Source organism: Lissotriton vulgaris, chromosome 4_1, assembly GCF_964263255.1.
Source record: "Lissotriton vulgaris chromosome 4_1, aLisVul1.2, whole genome shotgun sequence".
Lineage (NCBI taxonomy): Eukaryota > Metazoa > Chordata > Amphibia > Caudata > Salamandridae > Lissotriton > Lissotriton vulgaris.
The window spans coordinates 2,141,280,483-2,141,299,060 of NC_141691.1; the positions used below are offsets into that span (position 1 = coordinate 2,141,280,483).

At 46.0% G+C, this 18,578-nt stretch overlaps 1 protein-coding gene across 1 annotated transcript in view; it reads right to left on the reverse strand.

The window, feature by feature from the left end:
• LOC147725255 (GTPase IMAP family member 4-like) overlaps positions 1-18,578 on the reverse strand; it is a 68,137-nt gene that overhangs the window by 44,030 nt on the left and 5,529 nt on the right. The gene's annotated exons all lie outside the window — the stretch shown is intronic.

Consider the following 18,578-nt stretch of genomic DNA (forward strand, 5'->3'; position numbering starts at 1 on the left):
GGATGTAGTGTTGGAGGAAATCAAAGGGAAATGGAATCTGCTTTATTGGAGAAACCAAACCATAGAACCTTTTTGTGCAGTTTGAGGGCTTTATCAGTGGTGCAACAGACCACTGTGAAAGGGTAGGTATCGGTCAACAATGCAATCAATTGTTCTCATAGCCAGCCGAGTTATGTATTAAAGGTGGGACCACAGAGAAATGAGGGTTGATTTCACAATGTGGCCAATGGAGAGTAACCAGGCTCAAGCCGGAAGTACACTTGATGCTGTCCCTCTATATGAAGAACATGAAGAACTGTGGGAGGTTTGCTTTTTGAGCAATTCTCATTCATTGATGAACCTCTAAAGTCAAAGAAATGTAAGGGTGAGAAACGAACCCAATGAGTTAGTGGAAAAGGCAACAGGCTGGAGAAACGATCTAATGAGACCCCTTTCACGCATCGCTTGTAGGAGTTTGGAAGTATTTGTCAAGAAAAGTAACATAGGGCCTGATTCTCAAACTGAACTCTGTACTAAGTTCTGTAGTACTAGAAAACATAAGTAAGGGAGTGGACTTGATGGAAGTTTGACTACTTTTTATTTATTTTATTTTATTTTAGCTGTTTTATAACGCGCTCTGTTACTCCAGAGTATCCTGGCGCGAAAAGTAAAAAAACAAGCAGGTGGCCAGAAGGAAACAAGAGAAAATTAACAGAAGTCTAATAAGCAGATCTAAAAAGATGAGTCTTCAGTGCCTTCTTAAAAGGTACAAAATTCTGGATCAATCTCAAGGATAAAGGCAGAGTGTTCCAGGCCAAAGCCGCAAGAACGGCAATTGACCGGCCTCCAAGGCGCACCCGCCGAAAGCGGGGAACATTCAGAAGATTGCAACCCGCTGAACGCAAAGAACGAGTGGGAGTGTATCGGCTGAATCTTTTCCTCAAATAAAAAGGCCCAAGATCATTGACTGCTTTAAATGCTAGTGTTAGGATTTTAAAGGTAATTCTTTGAGTCACCGGCAGCCAATGTAGCTCCTTCGAATGGATTCGCACACTCTCTCTACTGGGCACATTGCACAGAAGTCTTGCCGTCGCATTTTGAATAATTTGTAGTCTGGTGACTAGGAAGGCTGGAGTTCCGCTAAGAAGAGAGTTGGCATAATCGAGCCGTGATAGAATTAATGCCCTCGCAACCGACTCTCTTGCTGAAGATGGAAGATATGGAAAAACTTCCGCATAGCTTTGAGAGATCCAAAGCAAACCCCTGTAAGTTTTTTTATGTGTGCCTCAAATCTCAGATCCTCCCCAAACCATACTCCCTGGTTCTTTGCCGGGATGGTGACTGAACTTGGCTGGGGAAAATCAGGAGGCCACAAAAGCTCTCTAAAATTGGGCGGAAATTGACCATACAGCAAAATCTCTGTTTTGTCTTCATTACATTTTAGCTGTGCCACTGCTAACCAGTTAAACACCGCAGAAAGACAAGAACGAATGACCTCAGTATTAAGTGTTGTATCTGGCCATGTAAATAAAAGTTGCGTATCATCGGCATACGCTATGATTTTGGCCCCCATTTGTTCGGCCAACACTATCAGTGGGGTAAGGTATACATTAAAAAGCAATGGGCTTAATGTAGACCCCTGAGGTACCCCGGTAGTAAGAAGCTTGTCCGAGGAAGAAAAAGGTAAGATCCATACTCGCTGGGACCTATCGGACAAAAAAGATTTTACCCATTCCAGTGCTGAGCCTAGCACACCAATCTCAGCCGATCGAGTCAGGAGAAGTGAGTGCGGGACAGTATCGAACGCGGCAGAGAGGTCCAATAAAATTAGAGCAGCTCTGCCGCCACTGTCCAAACACTCCCTAATCGCCTCTGTGATCTCTACCAAGGCTGACTCCGTGCTGTGTGCTGCACGGAAGCCAGACTGAGCAGGCTGGAGAGCTTTCGATGACTCCACAAAGGTATTCAACTGACTAAAGGCAAGTTTCTCTCCAACTTTTGCCATGGCTGGAAGCAGAGAAATGGGTCTGTAATTGCCCGGCATAGCAGGATCAGCACCCGTTTTCTTCAACAAGGGAAGCAGCTTTGCCTGTTTCCATTCCGCAGGAACCTTGGAAGTTTCAAAGGATAAACCCATTATTTGAGAAACCTCCAATGCCACTGATTCCGCCACTGCAGACAACGCCTGGGCAGGGCATATATCCTCAGGGGCACCGGATCTCAAAGATTTAATTGCAGACAAGGTGTCTTCCGCTGAGGGGGGTGTAAATCTCTTCATAGTATGAGTAGGCGGTATTATGAATCTAACATTTTCAGCAGTCCTACTCACATCACTGACCGTTCTAAGACTTTGCTGTATTGTAGCAATTTTTGTTAGAAAAAAAGAGGAAAGATTCTCACACCATTCAGTAGAGGGTTTCACCGATGTTTGTTCAGCACACGGGGAGAGAAAGCTCTTGACAATTGAAAAAATTTCCCGACTGTTATTATTAGCTCTCTCAATTATTCTGGCGAAATATTCAGATTTAGCCAGTTTAATACTAGCATAGTACTCCCGCTATGCCGAACGGTAGGCTACCTTAGCTTGTGGACAATAATCTGCCCGCCATACTCGCTCCAATTTCTTACAGGCAAGCTTAAGAATGCGTAATTGGGGTGAGTACCAGGGTTGTGAAGGGGTCATCCTATCTCTACCTGATTTCATCCCTTTCGATGAGGCGGATATCCCTGCTCTAAGCCAGTCATCAAAAACATGAAGTGCAGAATCCAATTCCCCTCCCAAGATCGGTCTATTTTGATCAAGCGAGGTAATAAAATTACCTACATTGATCTTCGGGGGGAACGTATTCCTGCAAGGCTTGGGAGTGTCTTATGGCCGACCAAGTAAATCTAATCAGCCGATGATCTGTCCAAGTTAAAATTTGAGGGAGATCCACCTTCAAAGGAAAGTTAGAACATATGACATCTAGAGTGTGCCCACCTATATGTGTAGGGGATGAGACCCATTGGGTTAAGGATGCCAGGTCAAAAGAATTGTTTAGAAGCTTACTTCCTGGAGTTCAGGCTGATCTACGTGGATATTCAGGTCACCAAGCAGTAGGAAACGTGAAAACCTCACTGCTCGGGGGACCAGAGTCTCTAGAAGAGCTTTGAGAAAAGAACCTGGAGGTACTGGAGGTCGATAAATAAGGGAGCCACCAAATGTAAAGTGAAGGGACAAAATCAAAGAAAAATTCACAATCTCACCCTCCTCTATATCATCCGTATTTTCTATATTGAGGGCCCAGGAATCCCTAAAGATAATGGCTAAACCGCCACCCCTACCGCTGGCTCTGTCTTTCCTCCGTATCTTAAAACCTCTGGGAATGGCCAGCTCAATGTCGGGAGCACATGAGCTATTCAGCCAAGTTTCAGTAATAAATAATAGGTCCAATGTGCCATCTTCCAATAAAGAATACATTTCTGCTGTATGTTTACACATTGAACGTGCATTGATTAAAGCTGCAGAGATAGAGGCTAGACCTAAGGAGGAAACTGATGGAGTAGTCTCATTGATACAGCATGAAAAACCACACGCGGAGCATGATTTAAGACTGACTGGGTCTATCCTGACACAAGATGATCCCGTCTCAGGTGACGGGCGGAGCGTCATCAGACTCGATCGAGTGTATCTAATGGCAGTATTATCCTGGCTCCTTAACTGATAGGTAGCCCGTCCGGCGTCCGCCCCGTCCGAGGCGCGGACGGGCGCAGACGGGCTGACCTTTGGCTTACCTTCGGCGCGCCTAAGGCGCGCCCGCCATACGCGACCGCTGCGCGTTGATGAAGGCATGCTAATTTTATGCCGAGTCCTCTCTCCCCCAGCTAGAACGCTGCCACCAGTTCTGCTGGGGAGAAGGACTACTCCTAAGATGGCCGCCCACCCTCGCCACGACCGGAGCACCAGTCGCGGTGAAAGGGGCCCGGAGGGGCGTGTAAAAAGACTGCCGAGTGAGTCTGAGCACCCCCGCGATGTTCCTGTATAACAAAAAGGTTAGGCAGAGTGAAATGTAAATAAAATAGAAATGCGATCTTTCCAATTAAAAGTTCGAACAATCAGTATTAATATCACCACTGTTCGTAGTTATTATGGCCACAAGCTAAGCAGAGGGCAAAGGGAGCTGCCACCACCCCAAACACACCGCAAAGACTGCTAGCGGCTACAGGCACCACTTCCCCCGTACAGACTCATGAAGCCAATTGGAGGCTATTAATATATTTTTCTGATGCAAACACCAATATGTGCTGTATGTGTATACCCAAATATATGTTTCTCCACAAAGGTATTCCTTATTAGAGACAAATAGGAGTGGTGTCAGGGAGCATTTCCCTTGGTCCTGAAGAATAGCATTGGGCTAGGGCTAGAAACATGTTGAACAGCAGAACTCATGTACATTATTCCTATTTTCCCCATTTTATAATATACCGGATACGGGCACAACATTTAAAAAAAAAAAACATACTAGCAAGGTATTTATAATCCCCCCTCACTCCTACCCTTTTCTTCATCTACCACATGGACTTCCAAACAAAGTGATCCCATGTAACACATAGGTTGTGGCACTCTATGCTCCACAGCGGAAGAGGAAGAACCCAATGATGAAGCATGCCACCAAGGAGAAACCCTGGTGGGGGAGAGTTATCAAAGTAAAACTCCATATTAATCCTGATCAATCAGATTTCTCAGGCATTTCTCTGTATTCTGCATGTAGCAAAAACATGTGCCAGGCTATTACATTTGTTTCCCACTGCTGCATGGCTTATCTCTCCCATACGTTTAATATTGGAGCTGCCTTGTAACAGTTTACAAGTCCAGCTTCCAATTAGGAAAATATAGAAAAAGTAAGTTTGGTGTCTCTAAAACCAAAATTTAAAAACACATCATTTAGTAACGTTGATTTTTAAATTGCATTTTTTAAAATGCCACTTTAGGAAAGTTGGCATTTTCTTCTCTGAGTCTTCTGCCAGTCTCTGAAATACATGTCTGGGTTGGGTGACAGCTGGGCTTTGTGTATTCCCTCAAGACTATCACACACAATGAGAGCAGAAGTGTGACACTCACATCCCGATGACCCATCACCAGGCTTATGGGTCTTTCTGAGCTAGAATGGGAGGCAGGATCTGACACTTGTACCTGAATAGGGATGTTCCTGTCCCCTCACAAAGGGTTGCATTCCTCCCTGCAGTGAGTCTGGAGCCAGGGCAGGAAAAGGCACAGTCTTGTGCACTACAAAACTCTATCTTTGAAGTCTCCCTACTTTAAAGGCTAAAATGTATATATGAACTGGACCTCTGACACCATATAGTCAGAAGATTCTGGAACTGAGCACATTCTACCATGAAGAACAGCTGCAAGGAGGGACTGCCACTTTGCTACTTGCTTTGCTGTGTTGGCCTGCTGCCTGCTGCTTCTTGCTTAGTGAATGAGAGGACTGGTCTTCTCTCTACATTCTGCATCCCTAGAGGTTCTCCAAGGGCAGGGGCGGCTGGTGACATTTGAAAGTGGTGAGACGTAAACTAATTTGCATATTGCACCGCGGCGATTGAGCGCAGCGAGCGAGCCCGAACCACCTTGCATCCATTCATACATCATTCATGCATCCACCCATCTATCCACCCACCCACCATCCATACATCATTCATGCAACCACCCATCCATCCATCATGCATCCACCCATCATGCATGCATGCATCCATACATCATTCATACATCCACCCATACATCCACCCACCCATCCTGCATCCATACATCATTCATGCACCCACCCATCCACCCATCCATCCATCATGCATCCACCCATCATGCATGCATCCATGCATCCACCCATCCACCCACCCACCCACCCTGCATACATCATTCATTCATGCATCCACCCATCCATCCATCATGCATCCACCCATCATGCATGCATCCATACATCATTCATACATCCACCCATACATTCACCCACCCATCCTGCATCCATACATCATTCATGCACCCACCCATCCACCCATCCATCCATCATGCATCCACCCATCATGCGTGCATCCATGCATCCACCCATCCACCCACCCACCCACCCTGCATACATCATTCATCCATCCATCCACCCATCCATCCATCATGCATCCACCCATCATGCATGCATCCATCCATACATCATTCATGCATCCACCCATCCATCCACCCACCCATCCTGCATCCATACATCATTCATTCATGCATCCATCCATCCATCCAGCATCCACCCATCATGCAAGCATCCATCCATACATCATTCAGGCATCTATCCATCCATCCATCCAACAAGTCCCCCAAAACAACTGACTTAGGGGGACTTGATTTAGTTTTCAGGCACGTAAATAACATTCCTGTAAACATTGTAAAAACATCTAGACGTTTGTTCAACTGAACACTCTCTAGGACGCTGAATCCATCACACTGAGATTCTGTCACGATAAGGAAGACCCTCCGGCGTTTCCAATACAAGAACTTCACGAAGTGTAAACACAGCACACATTACTTCTGCAGTAGTTATTTTTGAAAACATTATGGCAGGATTAAAATAATGGATCTGGTGGCAGAGTAGATAACTTCAAAATGTTTCTGACGTGTTCCTTTCAGTCACCACAAATGTGTAGAGAGTCACGGCCGGCATGAATCCGGGTGGTACGCGCGAGGGGGGGGTGTGTATTTAATTACATTTTTACAAACAAATAAACTTACCAGGGTGAGGAATCTCCTCTGCCGGTCCCGCCGCACATCCCGTCTCCGAGTCCTCTCATGGCAAGTGGCAAATCATGAGACTGGATGTGACTCAAGGGCAGCTACTCAACTGTATCCTGCCTGTTGACAGGGCATGGGGCGGCCATACGTCACCGCCCGTGCAGGATCCTATCTTCAGGCTCCTGTACTACATTAGGCATGCGCAGCATGCCTAATGTAATGTCAATGGAGCGGGGGGCTGAAATTAAAAGCGCCCCTTGCAGATGCGCAGTCGGAGTCTGCTGGACTCCTGCTGCTCTCGCCTGGTGCACGTTTGTAGTGGAATGACGACTGACTGTGCTCATGCGCAGTTGAATCTGTGAAGCAGCTGCCAGCACAGGCAGGAAATGTAAACAGACGAATTTCGTCTGCCGTCTGTTTACATTTCCTGCTGTCCGTGGGCAGTTTTGCTTGTTGAATCTGCCTAGTGGGCCGCTGCCCCGACGCCCCTATGGACCAGCCGCCCCTGTCCAAGGGTGTGTTTTGGCTTGCCACCTGTTTCTGAAGTATCAGGAATATAAAAAACTTCAATTGCATCTTGGTTTCAGCACCTGGGTTCCTCTGCTGTGAATCTTGCTCTGCCAAGTGACACTAAAGCCAGTCCTGGGCCCTTGGAAGTGAGCGTTTGGTGCTGCAGCCGAAGAGACCAACACATGGACACCATCACATCCATCAGAACTGGAGCATTTCTCTGACATATCAGTGTATCACACTGCCTGCACCAAAGCTGTGGACACCCCTTGTCGACTGAGCTCTGAATGACCACAACTTGCAATGCTGCCCTCACTTTGCTGATGCAGCGTGTCCGCATCATCCCTGCTGTACAAGTCTCAGACACCACATCACTGACATCCATGACAAATCATTCCCAAACTCCAATGCATCGCCAGCCCTGCGTGGCTTCGCCCCAACACTTATATTGTGTGCTGCATGCATCGCCTACTTCCCAGCCGTTCGACATCAACGTATCACCCCGACGCACATCTATTGGTGATATCGACGCATCGGTGATGTGGGTCAGCAAGACTCCTGAATTTGGCCCCTGCTCCATTGCGGTCGGACTGAACTTCTGGGATTTGCCAAGTCAAGCAAGTCCAGATAGCCTCTGTTGGAGCTACTGATTTGTAAGCACTGCATTTTTGTTTAATCTTGCAAAATTCATAACTTGACTTGTGTATGTTTGATTTCTATCATTTACGTCTTATTTTACTCATATAAATATTGACTAAACTTGTGTGGAACACTTTTGTGGTGTTTTAAATGTGTTACTGGTTGTGTGTGTGTGTGCGTGTGCGTGTGTGCGTGTGTGTTTGTGCACAAATACTTTACAATTGCCTCTTTAGTTAAGCCTGACTGCTCTGTACCAAGCTATCAGAGGGTGAGCACAGATAAACTTTTAGTGTGTACTACACTTACCCTGACTAGGATTGTGGTTCCTGCTTGGACAAGGTGCACACCTCTGCCAACCGGAAACCCAATTTCTAGGAGTCGAGCTCTGTGGGAGGAGAGATGTAGTGGAAGTTCTTGATCACTATTTGTTGAACAGTTCTTTCAGGGATGTAATTAAAAATAAACACTTTTGTTGTGATCCAAGCATAGGACCAAAGTGGTACCAAGCACTTGTCACAAAACTAATGATGTGCAGAAAATATCAATGACATAGAGTGACTGTGGATTGTGATGAAAAGTCCTCTGTGTGGAACTCAGATTCATTATCACAAAGCGTCGACTCATGCCAAGGTTCATTGTGAACCCGAGCAGTAGGTGAGAGTGCAGAATTGATGAAATTGCAGCAGCAGGTTCCTCTGTGGAATCTGGAACTTGGTGTAAAGCTGGAGACACCGTCAGCTTTGCAGCCCCTGGTTGGGGACTCAGGATACGGCCATCACTATACTCTTCCGGGGATAGTTCCACCAGAGTAAGGCGAGACGAAGAGGATCTACTCTGAAGGCACTTTGGTGTCAAAAGGGGGTCTGTTGAACAGAATTGAACATAAAACGCTCTTAATGTGAGCAACGGACACCTTCTTGTTTTTCATTGAATCAGGCACTAGAAGCAGTATTACAGTCTGTGTGCCCTCTACCCCATGAACTAGAACGGGTGGTCAGTAAGATGGCTTAAACACTTGTTTATCAGGAATCTTTTCTCAACCTCTGACGACACAGCCTGTAGCCGCTTTGGAAACATTAACTTCACAGGTGGCAGAGTTGTAATGCGTCACACTGAGCAGTTTAGTTCTGAATTCTTGAATGTTTTGCAACAACATTTGATGACTTTCTGGGTCAGACACTTTTGCTTCTGCCACCTTCCCAGGGAGATCAAGGAGCATGCGCCTGAGAGCATATAATATGAAGTGCAGCCGCCTATTACTCCCCTAGGCAAATGAATGCTCTTCATACTTCCTGCAGATAATGCAAACAACACACTCCACCATTCAACACCCGAGCGGTCAGGACTTGTTGAACATACCAAAGCTTGCACATTCAGTGCACTATGTGTGCCCAGGGTCTGTAAATCAAATGCTGCTAGTGGGCTGAAGCACTGATTGTGCCAGCCACATAAGCACCCTGTAAAATGTAACTTGTGCATGCCATTGCAGAGTCTGTGCGCAGTCCAGTGCTGCCCTGTCGACTTGGCAAGTGCACCCACTTGTCAGGCATTAACCTTCCCTTTTCTTGCATGTCAGTCAGCCCTATGGTAGGCCCAAGGTACCCCTGTGAGCAGGGTGCAGTGAATATGAAAGGTAGGACAAGCCCTGTTATGTGTGGCATGTCCTGATAGTGAATTACTGCCAATTTTGTTTTTCACTTTTGCAAGGCTACCTGTAGGACAGAATGGGGAGTTTGTTTATAACATCTTGTAAACATAACTAGCCCTGGGGACAATGTAGGAAAATAATGTTTAGTATGCAAGAATTCAGAATGTTAAGATGCATCTCTTAGTGAGAGTGATTTTTACATTCTGTGTTTGAAAATACCACTTTTAGAAAGTAGGTATTTTCTTGCCTAACCATCCAGTGTGCCTTTGCTAGGTTTGTGTATTGCATGTCTGGATTTTAGATGACAGCGGCTGGAGAGGGGCAGTGGCTACAGAAGTCTGGCGAGTCAGGTCTGGGCTGAATAGACCTAGTCTGCATTTAGAATTGTGGGAGAAGATTTGCTTTCACCTGCATGGGCCTGGTCTGCCTTCAACAATGCTGTCTCCACCTTCTACCAGGAAGCTGCACCAGTGATGACAGAACTGGTTTTGACTAGGTAAAGGCACGCTCTGCCTTCAGAGAACAAAGGATGTTGGTGTCTAAAAAGAGGGGCGCAGACCCCAGACTTTGAGATCACTTCTGGGAATCAAGAGAAGAGCCGGAGAAGCTGAGGAGGAATACTGCCCCTGTGCTGTTTGCTGTCTGGAGTTGGCCTGCAGGCTACTTGATGCCAAGGAAAGGAGAAAAGGACTTTGCTGTTTGCCTTGCCACCTGCTTGAGGAAAAGATCTCCAAGGGCTTGAAATTGATCTTGACTCCTGTTCTGAAGTCTCAGGGACACAAAGACTTTGCTTCTTCTGTCTCTCTGCATCTGAAACTCCTGTTAAAGCTGCCACAGAAGGAAATTACAACACCGACGCCGGTGAGCAACGCCATAACCTGCACCGAAGCTGTGAGCACAGCTCGTGAATTGCACGATGCACCCCCCTCCCTTGCGCCATAGGCCCGACACCTGCTTATGCCATGCTGCATGGACTAAGAAGCCATCACCGAGGTGGCTGCCTTCACCGGAGCTGAGGACACCCCTCATGACGTTGAGGATGCAACGTCTTGACTCGCAACGCAGCCCCGACTTTACTGATGCCGGTGCTTCAGCAATGCGGAGCCGATACTTGATGGGGGTGACTCCTGGATACATCGACACTGCTGCATCGTAAGGAATCAATGCCTTGCCACCACTGTGACGTCACCTCCATGACACAGTATGGAACCAACGTCTAATCCTCCCCTGCACGGCAGTGAGGAACCGAGGCTTCACCTCCCCTGGGGTCTCAGGAACCAACGCTGCTCAGTGCCAACAAAACATCACCTCCTTGACGCTCTACACCGTCTTTGCTTTCATCAATTTCAAGGTACTTTTCTTTGGGGTCGGCTTGACTCCATGCCATATGCTGTGCACTTCGCGGTTGGCGCTGTTCTTTGGGATTTTCATCTGTCACGATGTCCAGGTGGAGTTATTTGTTGCTACAAACTTAATTGAGTGAATAATCTATTTTTGAGGATACCTTGATAACTGGATCTGTTGTTGTTTGGTCTTGTGTTAAGTCTAGTAAAGATTACTTATTTTTCTATACTGGTGTGGTGTTCATTTGTAGTGTTTTTACTCTATTACTGTATGTGTTCACAAATGCTTTACACACTGCCTCTGAGATAAGCCTGTCTGCTCGTGCCAAGCTACCACGAGGGTGAGCAGTTATTTTTTTAGAAGTGTATCCCTCTTACCCTGACTAGAAGTAATGGCCTCTATTTGGACACATGTACCTACCTCTGGCAACTAGAGACCCCCATTTCTAACAATGGGTAAGGAAAATGTTTCAAATTGTTTCACACAACTCATTTCAATGCCCGCTTTCAATCAATGAAATGGTGTTTATGCAATGAAATGTAAAGTGGCTTAACGCTGCCTTGTACATAAGGCACCCTTTCACGCTATGGTTAGCGTGAAAGGGGCATGCAGTGGGTGTTGTGGTGGGCATTCTACCGCAACACACCCATTGTATTTGACGATGCCCCCTATGTACAAGGGTGGCGTACATAGGAGTCAGCGCCAAAATTAAGACCAGGAAAATCCTTCCTACACATAAACATCGTTCCCTGCACACAGAGACACTTGCACTATGGTGCAAGGGTGCCTGCGTTAGCGCTAAGTTGTTAAGCTTAGCGCCATCGCAGGGGGAAATGCAGGGCTGCGCCACATTCTTGTAAATATGTTGCAGCCTTGCGTTAAAGGAAGTGGCGGAGAGAGGTGTTAAGCCAAGGAGGCTCCGCCACTTCCTAGTACATATCCCGATTGTTTCTTTCCATTAGAAGTCTGAAAGCAAATTCGGTAAAATGACATCGAGAAATGTTTTCCTGTTTAAGTTGCATGCAGTGTTTTTGTGCATGTGAAGATGTGCTTTGCAAGCATGCTTTTTTCTGTCTGCACAGAAACAAAACAACATGTATTTTATATTCATAAATCGTAATGTCCATAATTAAGGAGACATTTTCAAAAAGAAACTGTTTAGAATCAAACCTGTGAGCAGTGATAACAGTTATATGCGTTCTCTTTGTAACTATAACAAGCATTTGCAAAGCTAATAGGATTTGCCTATGCAAAATCTATTGTTTTTTTTCAACGTTTTTAGGTCACATAGCAGTTGTGCTGCTATGCACATGTCTTAAACGTTAGAAAAAGATGTTATGATGTGGCCAGCATTGTCCATCTCATGAAGTTTTTTTCACTTCAAACCATGTTGTACAGCAGCTCAATTCCTCTACAATATGTAAAAAAACATTGACAAAGTCAAGTGAATTTACATAGGCGAAACGTAGTGGCTTTACCAATGCTTCTTTATTTTTCTATGTTTCCATACCTGCACACTGCAACACACAAAGCGAGCGTAGACGTACCCAAAACAATCATTTTGAGATACAATTATTATGGCGTAATTCTGTTTTTTGTGGGTTGTAAGTTCACAATCACACCACCCTTTGTTTGTGGCAGTCGCCACTGGTTTAGTGTCAGGGGTCTGAAAATTTGTCTGTAGCAAGAGCTACTTTTGATCAGTGAAAATTACTGTGAGCTACTGAAGGCCAAGCCACTCGTGCAAAGTTACCAGACACCCTCACACCCAACCTCATTGACTTAAACCCTAGTGCTCAAAGAACCAGATACTATGGTTAACAAAAATACTACGACATGGGGCACTATGAATGGGCAGTCATATGTGTCAGTGAGGGGGCAGTCTGGGGATGTATGAACAAGTGTATGTATGAATGGGATATATGTGTATGGGTGACTAAGGGCCGGTGTCATATGTATGAAGAAAAATCTTTTCATATTTAGACAACAATTTTACTTCCAATGGAGGCTACCTATGCTCCTACTTTGGCAAATATTTATATGGACAATTAAGAAGACGAGCATTTATATTCTCTCAACAACCCTTTTATTGACTGCATTGCGGTCTGGAAGCGTTACATTGATGATGTCATCATGATCTGGTCTGGCTCTGAGGATCTTTAAAAATAATTCTTAACATGGCTCAATCTAAGAAGTACAGATATCCAGTTCACCATGAACTTCATCAATAAGACAATCGATTTCCTTGACATTACGTTCAAAGTGAGCAATAGCCTCATATACTGCAATTTATTCAGGAAAGCTACGGAATGAAACTCGTTATTGAAATATGAATCACACCATCCACGCAACCTACGTGACAACTTACCATATGGCCAATATCTACGACTTAGAAGGAACTGCTCACGCAGGGAAGACTTTTTCACGCAGACAGATGTGCTAACAAAGAGTCTGCGGGAGCGTGGCTACCCACTAGGTCTTTTGAAGCGAGCTAGAAAAAGAGCATGGTACTCTCCAAGGGACCAACTCCTACAACCCAAAATCAAAGAAGCAGGAGCGGACAACATCGTGTGCGTCACAACATTCCATTCGAAAAGCGACGACATCAAAAAGATTGTCAAAAAATACTGGAATTTGGTGGCCTGGGAAATTAAAATTGACCAAGCCCCTGTGTTTGCCTTCGAAAGAGGTAGGAACCTGAAAGACAATGCGGTAAAGGCCTTCCTTGAACCCGAAAAAACTCCCGGCCTACGGGACCTACTAGGCTTTCCTCCTCTGCTCGGCCATTTCAAATGTGGCTCTTGTAAAGCTTGTCCCTCAGGTATGGAAGGCCCTGCACTAGTGCATAACAACAGAACCTATCAATTGCCAGCCCTTCCCAATTGCAACAGAACAAACATCATTTACATCATCATCTGCCCCTGCAACAGACCTTATATTGGACGGACTACGCAAACGGCTCAATCAAGGATCCTGCAGCATCAGAGTCGCATAAGGTGCAAAGTCCAAGGTGCTCCCCTGGTTTGTCGCAATGAATCATTCACCAGAAAGCGTCACGTGGAGAGTGGTTGAGAAGATCAACAAAAACCCGAGGGGCGGCTCTATCTCCACATCCCTTAATCTCAAAGAATGCAGGTGGATACATGCACTTAACTCAGCCAGCGAGGGACTCAACGAACATGAAGTAATAGCAAAGCAGATGGGACTGTTATGAGATCACTATTAGACACACCGGCTGTTAATCCAGCCTGTCTCTCTCCATCACTACACCTTAGCAAGTAATCCAGGCCCATGAAGCAATGAGCTACACAGTTCCCTCTGTTTGAATGATGAATGAATGAAGGAATGAATGAATGAATGAATGAATGAATGAATGAATGAACGAACGAATGAATGAATGAATGAATGAATGAATTAATGAATGATGGGGATTTTTGTATAGCGCAACATTCACTCCAAGGAGCATATTGGCGCTTTCGGACATCAGCAGAAGTAAATGCAGTGGGGAGGGGGAGAAGAAGAGGGGGGGGGCGAGCAGCAAAAGTGACAGTATTTGATTGTCCGGGGTGCCAAAGATCCAAGTTTTTAGGAGTTTCCTGAAAGTGGGTTCGTTACGGGTATGCCTAAGTTGTGTGGGCAGGATGTTCCAGGCCTTAGTACCAAGTGCTGCCAAGGTTTTTCCTCTACGGGTTTTTATTTTAAAGTCAGGGGTGGTGAGAAGATTTTCTGAAGTAGACCGTAGTGTTCGTTTGGTTTTGTAGGGCCTAATTTTGCCTTTCAGGTATTGTGGGCCGGTTTCGTTTATGGCTTTATGTGTAATGGTTAGGACTTTGAACAGGATCCTTTTATGGATGGGCAGCCAGTGGAGAGTCTTTAGTGCTACAGCTGAGGGAGCGCGCTTTGGGAGCCCAAGTACCAGCCTTGCGGCTGAGTTCTGGACTACTTGCAGTCTTTTTACCACCGTCTTTTTTGTTCCTGCATATAAGCTGTTGCAGTAGTCCAAGCGCGACAGGACCAGTGCCACTGCCACGGTCTTCCTAGCATGCAGAGGGAGAAAATCGAAGAATTTTCTTAGAGTTTTTATGGTTTGAAAGCACATACCTGCCACAGTAAGTGCATGTTTGTGAAAGGAAAGCGTGGGGTTGAATTTAATGCCTAGGTTTTTTGCGCTGTCTACTGTAGTGGGCGGGGGTCTGAATTTGAGGGCAACCACAGGGTGGGATTGAAATCATTAGATTTTCCAAACAGCATGTATTCGGTTTTTGAGCTGTTGCATTGGAGATGGTTTGCTTCCATCCACTTCATAACTGCGGTAAGGCAGAGATGGAATTTTTCTTCTGCTGCGGTGGAATTTTTATCTAGGATGAGGATCAATTGAGTGTCATCAGCATACGCAATTGATTCAGTATTGAAGGAGTCAATTAGTGAATGAAGAGGAGACATGTACAGGTTGAAAAGGGTCGGGCTCAGGGAGTAACCCTGAGGGACCCCCGAGGAAAGCAGTTTACCCTCAGATTTGTAACTGCCAAGTGTGACAATCTGGTTTCTTTGTTCCAAGAAAGATGTTATCCAGGTGAGGGCTTTGCTGTTTATACCCACGTGCTTTAATCTATCCAACAAGATGTGATGGGAGACAGTATCGAAGGCCACGGAAATATCCAACAGAATCAGCACTGCCTCCCTGGGTGGAACATCCTTTACAACGCAACTTTTACCATTCAGAGCCTTTACGACGCAACTATTACAACGCATGCCATTACAACTCATTGCGCTGGGGGGCGCTCTAGGATAGGGAATAGATTTAATTTACTATCCAACACCTTCCCTACTATCCACGGGGACTGGAGTTGGAATTGTAAATTAAACTATTCACTATCCAGCACCCCTCAACACTATGCGTTGTAAAAGCATGCGATGTAAAACTTGCGATGTAAAGGCATGCTTGGTAAAAGCATGCGTTGTAATGTCATACATCCCCTCCCTGCCTTGGTCCAGAGCAAACTTGAGGGTGTCGGAGGTATAGAGCAGTACTGACTCTGTTGAATCTCCCGGCCTGAAACCAGATTGTTTGGGGTGTAGGATGTTTGAGTTTTCCAGAAACTCATTCAGTTGGGTGTTGACTATTTTCTCAGCAATTTTACTCAGACAGGGGAGGAGGGAGATGGGTCTCAGGTTGGAGAAAGTGGTGGGGTCTGAGAGTTTCTTTTTTTGGAGGGGTTTGACAGCGGCTTTTTTACAAAGGTCAGGGATTTTTGCAAGTTTGAATGTAGTGTTGATAATTTGGTTAATGAAGGGATTTACTATGTCCACTAATGAATGTAGGATTTTGGGCGGGCGTGGGTCAAAAGGGGAGCCCGATTTGCAAGAAAGGATTGTCTTCCTGGATATTTCAAGGCTGATTTCTTTAAAATCCTTGAGTTCTTCTTGAATTCCTGAGTCTGGGGTGCTGGGGTGAATTGTTGAGGAAGTCTTTTTTGCGGTCTCTAATTTTGTTTTCGAAGAACACTGCGATGTCATCGCACAGTTCCTGTGACGGAGGTATTTCACATTCTAGGCTGGCCGGGTTTGTGAAGGATTTAACTATTTTAAAGATACCTTACTCTATGTCTTTCTGTAAGATCATCTCCATTGAGTCATAACTCACCTTTAAAACACTATTTTATATGATGTACTTCGCCTACTTTTACACTGTTTCCCTATTTGAGATGTATATCCTAGGGCTATTTTTAATTCTTAAAATGGTTGCATGACTATGATTTCGCTTCACCTATAGAGCGAGTATTGATACAATGTTATCACAACATCCAGTTATAACAATTTTGGACTTCAACTGTGGATGTGCTACACTTCCTCACCCCATGGAGTGACCAGCCAGTTCCTTGGCCGCCGTCGGCTTACACAGAGTCTCTCATATAATTACCCGTTAGTCACTAAACGACGTGTCTCTGTATCACACACATAAAGTTTTCAACTTGATATGTGTTTCATCATCTCACGCTCCGTGCGTGTTACATGATGACAAGCTACGGCGCCCATGATCGCCTAGCAATGCCCCTGACGCCCCTCACGTACATGGAGTCACCAGCCAGATCCTGATTCAGAGATTAAAGAAGAGGTTGTGTTTGAATTTCTTGCTACTCATTTTGAGCATCTATGATTAACGCTTCTTACCCAGCAGAACCATTTTGTTTATATATATATACTTACCCAGGTTCTGAGGGACACAGGGTCACCCCGTTTTGAATATTAATATTAGTCTATTGTTAGGCATTATAAGTGCATGGTGAAGCCATACTGAGTGCATGGGCTGGAAGCTTGCCACTACGAGTTCCACAGCTTCAGGATCGCTTTACAGAATCCCGAGAGGTGTGTGCCAAACATCTCAGATTAATAAGGCCACAATGAGGCCGGTGTTGGATTCACTCGTAAATGCCCTCAAAGAGCAACTCTGAGGAGCCCCCTGAAAACCTAACCAACCGTTAGCATGTAGCTGAGTGGTCTGCACCAGCCTGCCGCTCCCAGACATGTTTCTGACCCCCTGATGTGGGAGGTTTGTGCTCTCCTGGGCCAGAAACAAAGCCTGCTCTGGGTGGAGGTCCTAGACAGCTATCTGCAAGCAGGAACAGCATTCAGGGGTAGTGAGGCGCAAAGGCTTCCATAGCTTTGTTAAGGTAGCCAGGGCTTCTCCAGCTAGTGGAGATGCCTGCCCCCCTGGCCAAGACCCACTTTTGGCTGCAAGATTGGCATGAAAATTATTCAGCAGGAGAGGTGAGTCTGCTCTCTGCCAGGGTCACCCCTAACGTGACCATAGCTGAAGCGACCCCTTTCTTTGAAAATCGTCCATTATGGTTTTAAGATTTTTAACCAATAGGATTAAGGGAGTGGAAAGACAAAGGCTGTAGTCACCCTAAATCTAATGGCCCATTGGCTTCTACCTGCCAGTACCCGAAACACCCCTAAGTTGAGTTTTTAAGGGCAGCCATGAATTTTGATCCTCAGATTCCTGTTGACGTAAAGAAGAAGGACCGAAGAGCTGTGCAGGAGTGAAGACTCCAGGTAACAACAGACTTGGCCCCAGCCCTACGGGCCTGTCTGCAGCCCTCAAAGAAATCTGTTCCAAAAAAGTGACTTGTCATGCAGGCCCACCGACCTCCACAACCATGGGAAGAGTGCGAGCCTTCCCTAAAGACCGAGAACTCCAGAGGGCAGGGGCCCTGCCCGGAAAGAAACCAACAATAGGAGCTCCAGGGCCCTGCGGAACCGCCCAACCATCCCTCCAGACCCACCTCTGCACCTGATACCTCCTGTCAGTATCCAAGTGGCCCACCAGTTCTAAGAAGGCTCCCCAGCTGCCCTGAGCTCGAGTCCACCCTAAGTGACCTCTCCTGGACCCCACAACGACGTCTGCCGCCTCAACACAAATGGTCCACCAACCGCGACCGGCATCGGTAAAACTTGTCCAATGTCCAAAGACAACCCTACATCTGCAGCCCCCTGGCCTTGGGAAGCTCGACCAATGGCGTTCCTGAGTTCCTCAGCAGCACAACTTACCTCCAGAGCCACTGGTTCCCCTCGTCCAGTTTCCTGGTCCGAGCCTGCAGCTTTCTTTGAAATCGTCATTGTCCATTCATTTTCATTGGGCGCCCAACGCTGTGTTGGCGATCTGCACTCAAGCACCTCTGTGCCGCTGAGGATGTATGTTTGGTGCTG